This window comes from Cyprinus carpio, chromosome A11 (genome assembly GCF_018340385.1).
Source record: "Cyprinus carpio isolate SPL01 chromosome A11, ASM1834038v1, whole genome shotgun sequence".
NCBI classification, from domain to species: domain Eukaryota; kingdom Metazoa; phylum Chordata; class Actinopteri; order Cypriniformes; family Cyprinidae; genus Cyprinus; species Cyprinus carpio.
This window is the reverse complement of record NC_056582.1, coordinates 20930681-20941436: the sequence shown is the minus strand read 5'-3', so window position 1 is coordinate 20941436 and position 10756 is coordinate 20930681. Positions and strand designations below refer to the sequence as shown.

Sequence of the window (10756 nt, the reverse complement as noted above, 5' to 3'; positions counted from 1 at the left end):
TGTCCGTAGTCACACACACAGTGCGTCGGATTATGAACTCTAATAAGAGCATTGGCAGCTCGTGCGCCACTTCCGCCGTGAACCCTATGATCTGTCGTTGACGGAACTGATGTGCGCGCGCGCGCGACGCCATGGAAGATAGCTGGAACGCCCTACGAGAGCGTCAGTGGAAAGCGCAGAACGCGCAGCGGGAAGCCGCGTGATTGTCAGGCGCGTGCGATTATTTTGAACGGGGGTCAAGATGGCGGAGGAGAGCGGCGTAAAGCACCGGAATCACACCGGACAGAGCTGCACAGCGAGCCGATATAACGAAGGTAAGCGCGGCGGGACGCGATCGAGTGCGCGTTTAACGAACTGCGGGGGGGGGTCGTGTGCGTTTTTAGGTGGGAGCGGCGCGTGCTGGGGGTTTATCTGGGGTAGAGTGAATGATAGCGATCGCGCTGCGGTAAAATCAATAATAACAGAGTTGGGTCAGTGAAGTCTGGAGTAAGTGTGAGGAATCGGTGAATGAAATCAGGCTGAAAAATCACCCGAGGAGATGATTTCACCAGCGATCAGTCTGATTTCATTCATTACAGCGAGAGTGAGTTCACGATCATTAAATCTGTGTGTGTGTGTGTGTGTGTGTGTGTGTGTGTGTGTGTGTGTGTGTGTGTGTGTGTGTGTGTGTGTGTGTGATCTCATTGACAGCAGAATCAGACTGAAATCAGCAGGCGAAGCTGTGATTGTGGAGATCATGTGGGACCATCTGTTGAGTTATGTGTAGTTTTATTCTGAAATTACAGGCTACAGTATTTGGCTGATTTAATATACGGCGTTAATCTGTTGTGTGTGTTATTATTATTATTATTATTATTATTATTTTTCTTCTAATTATTATTAGTTTTATTATTATTAATTTTTTCATTATTATTATTGTTTTTTTTCTTTTTCTTATTATTATTATTTTTATTTATTTTCTGCCCCACAGAATTTTGGTATAACCGAAAATATTCTGCCAAAACAGCAGTTTATATGCACTATATTAAATGTTAATTTTATGTTTTTTCCACCACACAACACCACACACACTTCTCTCTTGCTCTCGCTCCTCTCTTCTCTCTCTCTCTCTCTCTCTCTCGTCTCTCTCTCTCTCTCTCTCTCTCTCTCTCTCTCTCTCCTCTCTCTCGCACACACACACAACACAATCTCTCTCATCTCTCTCTCTCTCGCCATTTACCTCTCTCTCTCTCTCTCTCTCTCTCTCTCTCTCTCACACACTCTCACACACACTGTTCAGAAGTCTGGGATCAGTGAGATTTGTAATGTTTTAAAGAAGTCTCTTCAAGGCTGCTTTTATTTGATCAGAAATACAGATACAACTCTAATATTGTAAAATATTTTTATAATTTAGAACCGTTGTCTTCTATGTGAATATCTGTTAAACTGTAATTTATTTCTGTGATGCGCAGTGATAATAATCAGACATGTGTCTTTGAGCGGTTAATCATAGATTAGACGGATTTCTGAAGATCAGGGTGACACTGAAGACTGGAGCTGGAGCAAATGATGCTGAAAAATACAGCTGCGCATCACAGAAATACATTACACTTTAACACACATTCACACAGAAAACAGCTGTTTTACATTCTAATAATATTTCAGTGTTTTTAAGAATTTTTCAAAAGGCAGATTTTAAAGGTCAACATGAAGGCTTTTTCTGTTCTTGTCCTGGCACTGAACTATTACACGCTTAGTTCTTTAAAGCGTATGACAGGCGTGTGTTTGTGTGATTCTCTTCCGTGGCATTACACCGCGTCACGGGGAAACTCATACAGACTGCAGTCCTGGAGACGGTCTGTTTGTCAGAGGCGGTTCTGAGGTTAAACTGGTTTGTGCCGCTGGTGTTAGACGGGCTGATGTGGGTCACTGCATTCGTGCTCCGTTGTGAGGACAGACTATAGTATAGTACAGCCTGTTCTCCTTCAGGTTCTCCTGGCCTTGGGGTTATTGTGTCCTCTGTGTGTGTGACTCCTCTGTGTCTGTTCACACGCTGATCACACGTAAACGGCTTTGAAGGGGTTAATCTGTCGAATCCAGATGTTTTTGTGTGTTTATTTGGTCTTTAATTAGAGAATGATTTGTAAATGCATGTTTTTTTTTTTAATGCAAACACATTAAACTTTATTTAATATGAATGTTGCATGTTATTGATATTAAATTTAATGTTGCACAGAAAGGTTAAAATAAATAGAGAAAAAAATATTTTTATTTTTAAGAAGTAAAATAATATAAAATAATATCTTTAAATAAATAAATAAATAAATAAATAAATATATATATATAATATATATATATAATATATATATATATATATATATATTATATATATATATTAATAAAATAATATATAATAATAAATATATAAATAAAAAATATATATAAAATAATAATAAAAAATAAATAAATAGCTACATAATATAATAAATGTTTTTATTAGTATATAAAAATGAATTACCCACCAGACAGAAAACACCCAGCTCACACCCAAAAACTCAGCCCAACAATTCGATATAAAAAATAAAATTAGAAAATGAAGACATATAATGAAAAACATATTAGTCATTAGGAAAATAACTGTAATGTACCCAGCCGAGTCTGTGAGTCACATTTACTCAGAAACTCTTTAGAATCCAGTAATATATTTTGTCTAGTTCAAAACATGTCAAATGATTTTTGGGTAACACTTTACTCTAAGCTTTATTTATAATGCTTTATAAACATATCCATAATGTACATGGTCATGCATTATATCCTTATCCTTCAGTAATTGTAACCACACTTATAATAATGCATTATAATAGGTTTGTTCATCGTGTTTTAATACGTTATACTTAATGAAGATGTATTATATGTGATTACAGTTACTGCTGTGCATTATAAGGTGCATTACAAGCACAATTAATGCATTAAAACTACATTACATATAAAGGATTTAAGATTTTGTTCTAGAAATGTTTTTGATCGTGTGCTTATATAGGGTTTTTGATATTTTGTTCTAGAAATGTTTTTGATCGTGTGCTGGCTGGACGTGAGCCTCTCTGATTCCGCTGGCTGGACGCCGGGCGGGAGCCGTGCAGATCGTCATCGCACAGACGAGGAGCAGCACGAGTTCAGTCTGGACGAGGAGTGCGCTGGAGAGGATCGCTGCTGGCAGAGAGCGAGATGAGGGATCTCGCACGCGGTGGTGCTGTCTTGTGGCCGGAGGCCTTCCGCAAGGGGCAAGTCGCTCCTGCTGGACTTCCATGCTCAGATAAATGTACAGTCCAGTGTGTTGTGCAGCCGGTGGTCAGGACCACCGCTCAGAACTCCTGGACGCTCGCGTTCACTGCCCTTGCACTACACATCAGGTTTCAGATCAGATGAGAATGCTGGGTATTGGTTGGATTGGATGTTTTATGTTTTGTGTGTGTGTTCTGACGAGTGGGGAAAAATTAGTTTAGGAGGCCAAAAAGTTGTTGGGTTGGTTTTGAGCGTGATGCTGTCTGTGTGAGCGCGAGACCACCGGGATCCAGGCCTGGAGCGACGTGTTCGTGGTGGAGAAGCCAGACGGCAGCAGGGTAAAGCTCCGCCGCATCACACCGTCTCAAACCCAGTACTCTCATCACTGGAGTCATCAGTCGAACACCTTCAGTTGAGCTCACTGTCATTATAAGCTGATATTTCAATATTATAACCACACATTCACAGCTGATGTGTGATATCACAGTTACATGCAGTTAAACACACACTGCAGTCAAAAATATTTCTTTCTTTTTTTTTATTGTGTTTATTTAAATTTTTATTTTTAAACTTTGTTAATTCTACATTTTTATGATTTAATTCACTTTTTATATAATATTTACTGCTTATTGATATTTATTACTCGGTGATTATTATTATTTGTAATTTATTGTTTATTAATATTTAATGTTTATTTATTGATTATTGTTTGTTTTATTATTAATCATTATTTCTTATATTTGTATTTGTTATATTTTAAATGTACAGTGCATTACCATTTATTGTTTATTGTTTTTTTTTTTACTTTTTACAGTATATTGATTATTTTTTATTTATAATTTATGTATTGTTTGTTTATTATTAAATATTTGTTTAACTACTAATTGTTTTATTATAATTATTATTTTACATTTAGTATGTATTTACTATTTATTGTTTATTATTGATTTATTAAAAATGATTGACTATCAATATTTATTATTAATTGTTAATATGAATATTTATTTATTTATTTTTATTTCTTATTTTTTACCTGCAACAGTAGATTGTGCTCTTTTTGCTGTAGCAGACTGTTTTTCCTCATTATCCGGTGTGTCAGGCGCACGCCTATTGTTAGTGTTGATGTCATTCTATGACAGGAGCGGTTCTGTGTGTGTGTGTGTGTGTGTGTGTGTGTGTGTGTGTGGTCAGGCGTGTTTGTTCTGAGCTCGGCTACCCGTGACTGGTCTGTGTCGTCCGCAGGTGGCCGTGCTGCTCCTGGACACGCAGGGAGCGTTTGACAGTCAGTCCCACCATCAAAGACTGCGCCACCCTGTTCGCCCTCAGCACCATGACCAGCTCCGTGCAGGTACGACACGCCTCACGTGTGCAGCGCTGAGAGGGCACGCAGTGTCCTGATGCTTCCTGTTTTTATGTGCAGGTCTATAACTTGTCCCCAAATGTTCAAGAAGATGATCTGCAGCATCTTCAGGTGAGACGCGCTGCTCAGTGCAGACAGAGAACACTCTTAAAAAGCTGAAGGTCAAAATAATCAAGTAGAGGTGCACTGATTTATATTCTTCACAGATCACCAGTATGAATAACGGATTAATGATTATAATTGGGATCATCTACTGTAAAGGCAGGATTTGGACTAGCAAACTCACATACGTTCTGTTTTTTACATATTTTAGAATCACTTTTGATTTAAATGAGATACTATTATTTTGAATAACTTTGTTAATATTTTAGTAATCATTTTTGATTTATTTTTTTTTTACATTTTGACATAATTTACCTTATGGTAATTAGCTGTAATTTTATTGTAGGTCATCTTTTATTTTATTTTAGATTTAGTTTTAGTTAGCTTCTAACGTGTCTTTAAGAGAGCTGAATTTTTAGGACACGGTCCAATCTATCGTTCCACGTTTAAAACCTTTACAAACGCTTAAAAATGTCTATCTGCGGGATCATGGTTTTCTGTGTGTCATGTCTGTTTACATATTTCTACAAAGATTAAGTGATGAACAGCGGTCACACTTCACATTATCAGCACCAGATCTTCAGCGTGTCAGAGCTGTTCTAACGGTCTCTCACGCTGTCATGAATCCTTTCAGATGTTGTCATGTCACTGCATTAGAAACAGAATCAAGTGACTCAGGTGTGCAAATACTCTCCGTATTATAATGTGTGTTTCTGCTTCTTCAGCTCTTCACAGAGTACGGTCGGCTGGCCATGGAGGAGATCTACCTGAAACCCTTCCAGGTGTGGTGTGTTTAACAGTGTGAGAGCATATGTGCGACCGTGTAAGCCAGTGTGTGCACAAGAGTGAGCGAGTGAGAGTGAGTGAGTGTGAGCAAGTGTGCGCATTTCAGAGTGTGTCCAAATGTGAGGTGAGCAAGTGTGTGCGCGGGTGTGAGCAATTGTGTGCACAAAAGTGAGTGAGTGTGAGCGAGTGCATGTGAGTGAGTGTGTGCATAAGAGTGAACGAGTGATTAAGTGTCGTGCATGAGTGTGTGTGTGTGTGTGTGTGTGGTGTGTGTGTGTGCACCGAGTGTGTGTGTGCACGTGAGTGTGTGTACAAATGTGAGTCAGCAAGTGTGTGTGCGGGCGTGAACGATTGTGTGCACGAGTGAGTAAGTGTGTGAATGCGGTGCGAGCGTGTGTGTGTGTGTGAGCAAGTGTGCGTGTGTTTGAGTGTGTGAGCATGTGAGTAAGTGTATGCACGAGTGTGTGTGTGTGTGTGTGTTGAGTATTGTGTATTGCATGTGAGCATGTGTGCGCACGTTTGAGAGCACGTGTGTGTGCACAAATGTGAGTCAGAGAGTGTGTGCGGGCATGAGTGATTGTGTACACGAGTGAGCAAGTGTGTGAATGCGGTGCGAGCATGTGTGTGTGTGAGCAAGTGTGTGTGCGTGGTGTGTGAGTGTGTGTTAGCACTGTAGTAAGTGTGTGAGCAGGTGTGTGTGTGTGTGGTGTTCAAAAAGCACCACGGCAATGTGCATGAGCAATTGTGTGCACGTGAGCAATTGTGTACACAAATGTGAGTCAGTGTGGAATGAGTGTCCATGGCCATGAGCGATTGTGTGCACGAGTGAGTGAGTGTGAGCGTGTTTGAGTGTATGTGAGCAAGTGTGCACACGTTTGAGAGCATGTGTGTGTGCACAAATGTGAGTCAGCAAGTGTGTGCGTGGTGTGAGCGATTGTGTGCACGTTTGAGAGAGTGTGTGTGCACAAATGTGAGTCAGCAAGTGTGTCTGTAAGGCACGTGAGTGAGAGTGTCGACAGTGGGGGGATGAGCGATTCAGTGGAGTGTGTGAGCCAGTGTGATGTGGGTGTGTGAGCGTGAGTGTGTGAGCCGAGTGAGTGTGAGTGTGCATGTGAGAGTGAATGTGTGTACAAATGTGAGTGAGAGTGTGAGAAAGTGTGCATGCGTTTGAGTGTGTGTGTGTGATTTTTTTATGTTGTGTTGTTGAAGTCGTTTGTGTTTCTCATCCGAGACTGGAGTTACCCGTACGAACACGCTTACGGTCTGGAGGGAGGAAATCAGTTCCTGGAGAAGAGGCTGCAGGTGGGTCACGTAACGCTGAGGAATCTGGTTTCTCCTGCTCTTTATCACGAGAGCTGAATTATGCCGTGATTCTCAGGTCAAACAGAATCAACACGAAGAGCTGCAGAACGTCAGGAAGCACATCCACTCCTGCTTCTCCAAGATCAGCTGCTTCCTGCTGCCGCACCCCGGGCTCAAGGTGGCCACCAACCCACACTTCGACGGCCGCTTACGAGGTGAGCGCTGCTTCACTGCAAGCTCCAGCAAAACAGACACTGCTATTGATCACGGAAATATACATTAGTATTAAACTAAAATGATCTGGTGTGTGTGTGTGTGTGTAGACATCGATGAGGAGTTCAAGAGGGAGCTGGTGAATCTGCTGCCGCTGCTTTTGGCTCCTGAGAATCTGATGGAGAAGGAGATCAGCGGCTCTAAAGTCACGTGTCGAGATCTGCTGCAGTATTTCAGAGTAAGACACACTTCTCCATCCTGTCTACATCGTTCAGATGCATGCTGGGATTGACCGTGTGTTTCTCTGTCGCAGGCCTACATGAAGATCTATCAGGGCGAAGAGCTGCCGCATCCCAAGTCCATGTTACAGGTACAGACGTGATCGTCACGTCTCGTAGAAAAGATCAGTTTGGCTGATCTGAGGTCTCTCACATGCGTAGGTCAAGTGCAGTTTAACTTGAAGAAGTTCTGACTAGATATACTTCTGAAAGTAGTACTTTATTTTTAAAGAATATCGTACACGATCACAAAAGTTTGTCCGTGTTATTTAAACAGTAAACCTCAAAAGTTTGTCCGTGTTATTTAAACAGTAAACCTCATTAGATTTTAAATTTTTCTAAGTTTTCATGCGTTCATTAGATTAGAAACATAATCCAGAAAAATTTAAACAAACACAAAATTAGTATTTGTGGAAGTTTGAATTCAGTTTATTCAACATCCTTTTTGATTTATACAGTTTCGTTAAAATTTTAAAATGTAGGAAAATTAAAACGGAAAACGTAGAATTTGAGAAAAAGTGAGAAAATCTACTTTTTTTTTTTGCTGCTTGATTCATTTTTTGTGAATAAAATATGAGTCATGAGCTCCATGAAATCTTTGATTATTATAGATGTTGTTATTGAAACTTTTGTTAATATTTCCATCTTATTGAAACTTTAGATGTTATGAAGCAGGATTCCCACCGGTCCTGAAATTCAGTTTGATCTGATGTGAGGCCGTAAAATAATCTTCAGTTATAGAGCAATGTGCAAAAAAATGCATGCAAAAAATTAGACGCTAACCCAAACGCTTTAAACACAGTCTTTCCAAAACACACACGTGTTGAAACTTTGCATGACTCTAAATGAGAAATATTCCCCAAAGTTTGAGAAGCAATGCATAGTTGAAGCAGCACTCCAGGCGGAGGTTTGAGCTGTTATCTGTGCTGTGTTTGTGTGCCGCAGGCGACGGCTGAAGCTAATAACCTGGCCGCTGTAGCAGGAGCCAAAGACACGTACAGCAGGAGCATGGAGCAGGTACGTCTCACACCTGCTCTCCCGGATCACGTGACCTCCCGCCCGTGACACACGCGTGTTCTCCCGTCTGCAGGTGTGCGGTGGAGACAGCCCTACATGTCTCCGGTGGATCTGGGAGCGCAGTCACGAGGAGCTGAAGCAGAGCTGCGTGCGTCAGTTCCGCGGCGTGAAGAAGATGGGCGGCGAGGAGTTCTGCGGCCGCTATCCAGGAGCAGCTGGAGCAGGAGAATCGACGAGGCCTACGCCAGCTTCCTCAAACACAACACGGAAAGAACTTTTTCTTCGCGGCGCGCAAACACGCCGGCCACGCTGTTCGCCGTGATGTTCGTGATGTACGTGGCGTCGGTGCTGACGGGCTTTCGTGGGTCTGAGCCCTGCGGCGGCGCTGTGTAACCTGCTGAGGGCCTGGCGCTGGTCTCGCTCTGCGTCTGGACCTATGTCAAATACTCCGGGAGTTCAGAGAGCTGGCTGCTTCAGGCGAACCGGCTGGCGGAAACAACCTGTGGTAGCAGGTGCTGTACGCACACTCGTCAGCCACAAGAGCTGCTTCCTCTCTCTCTTCTCGCTTCTCTCCTTCTCTCTACCCACGTCTCTCTCTGTCTCGTCTTCTTTATTTGTTGCAAGGGTTTTAGTTGTTCTAAGTTTACTCCTCGGGCCGCGTGTCTCCCGTTCGCGAGAGCATGTCGGCCCCACGCCAGCAGGTGTTGGGTTCGCTCACCCGGCGGCACGCAGTGAAGGTGGCGGCCGCGGTGAGTGTGGAGGCGTGCTGCCTGGCCATAGGGAATGCCGTGGGGCATGAGAGCGTGTTGTCGGCCTCTAGGATGAACAGTGCGGTGGTGGTTTTTCGTTGACTCGATTGATAAAGCCAATGAGTTGGTAGAACAGGGGATAGTTGTTGACAATGAACTTGTCCCGTTCTTCCCCTGCGTTACCAGCCAAGCGAGTCACTTTATCAATGTCCCACCTTTCATGAGTGATGACATTCTGAGTCAAGCGCTGTCGCGGTATGGCAAATTAGTGTCCCGAATAAAGAAGATCTCTATCAGTAGCGATTCGCCTTTGTTAAAACATGTTGTTTCTTTTAGGCGTTTTGTCTATATGATCGTTAATGATGATACTGAACTTGATTTGTCACTTAACTTTCGAGTTGATGATTACGATTATATTGTGTTTGTTACCACTGCTAAAATTAAGTGTTTTGGTAGCGCCAGTTGGGTCATTTAGTACCAAACTGTCCGACAAAATGTTGAAAAATGAGACACCGATTGCAGATGGAATTTCAGCAAGCATTGACAGGCGGCTGTCGCCACCGGAGTCGGGCTCTGTTGTGGCGGTAAGCGACAGCGGGCGGTTCTCCCGCTTGAGGATGTGGTTAGCTTATCCGCTTCTCAAGCGGGCATGAGTACTGCACTCGAGTCCACCGTGCGATTTTTAGAAGATCTATACGGTGGTTTCAGAAAGTTTAGAACTGCCTCAGGGGGGAAACACAGTGGAGGACCGCGGTTTCGGATATGATTTGTGAGACGGATTGCGCGCTAGTTTGGATGTTCAAGAGGCGGGGTTTAAAGCTCCGTTAAAAAGAAAAAAAAGCCGACAGGGTTAGTGAGGCTAAAATTAGCAGAAAAGTGTTGAGGGGAGGATGTTGAGGGAAACAGGCAGTGATGGTGAATCTTCCCCGACTCCAGTGCATCTCTCTTTCACAGAAGGCGACTTTGTGTGGTGCGGTTGCCAGGCTCCGATGATATTAAGTTATTTCTTAGGCCGACTAAAGCTCAAGAAGTGTCGCGTGTCCAGGAATATTTTTCCAGACCTCAAACAGTTTGTCGATAAAGCGAAAATTTCATGGCAGAGAGCTGCTTCACTAATAAAGAAGTGTACCGCTTAAAGAAAATTGTGCGAATGTGCTCATCGCCCTGGGTAACGATGATGGTTAATTTGGGGGGCACGATGACCAATGCTCTTTATTTATATGGGCTGGTCTTACTTTTCTTCTCCCTACTAATGAGTGAAGTCCATTTAGCTACCTTAAACGTTAATGGCTCTAGAGATGCTCGTAAGAGAGTAATGGTGTACGAAATTATTAAGCAAAGAAATATCAGTGTTGCTTTTCTGCAAGAAACCCACAGTGACCAAAAAATGCTGCTGACTGGGGGAGAGAATTTGATGGTGTCTCTGTTTTGAGCCATAATTCCTCCAGTAAGTGGGGGAGTTGCTATTTTATTTAATAGGAATTTCGTTCCTATTTCATATGATGTTGATGAAATTGTTAAAGGAAGGCTCTTAAAAGTCAGAGCATGTTTTGAAAATCATGTGTTTGTTTTTATGTGTGTTTATGCTCCTGCTGCACCTTTGGAAAGAATGTTATTTTTAGATACTTTGTGTTTGTATGTTTTGAAAATCATGTGTTTGTTTTTATGTGTGTTTATGCTCCTGCTGC

At 42.3% G+C, this 10756-nt stretch overlaps 1 pseudogene; it reads left to right on the top strand.

Moving 5' to 3' along the window:
* The first annotated feature begins 241 nt into the window (after positions 1-241).
* Positions 242-8763, top strand: LOC109093329 (annotated as a pseudogene).
* Positions 8764-10756: the final 1993 nt, after the last annotated feature.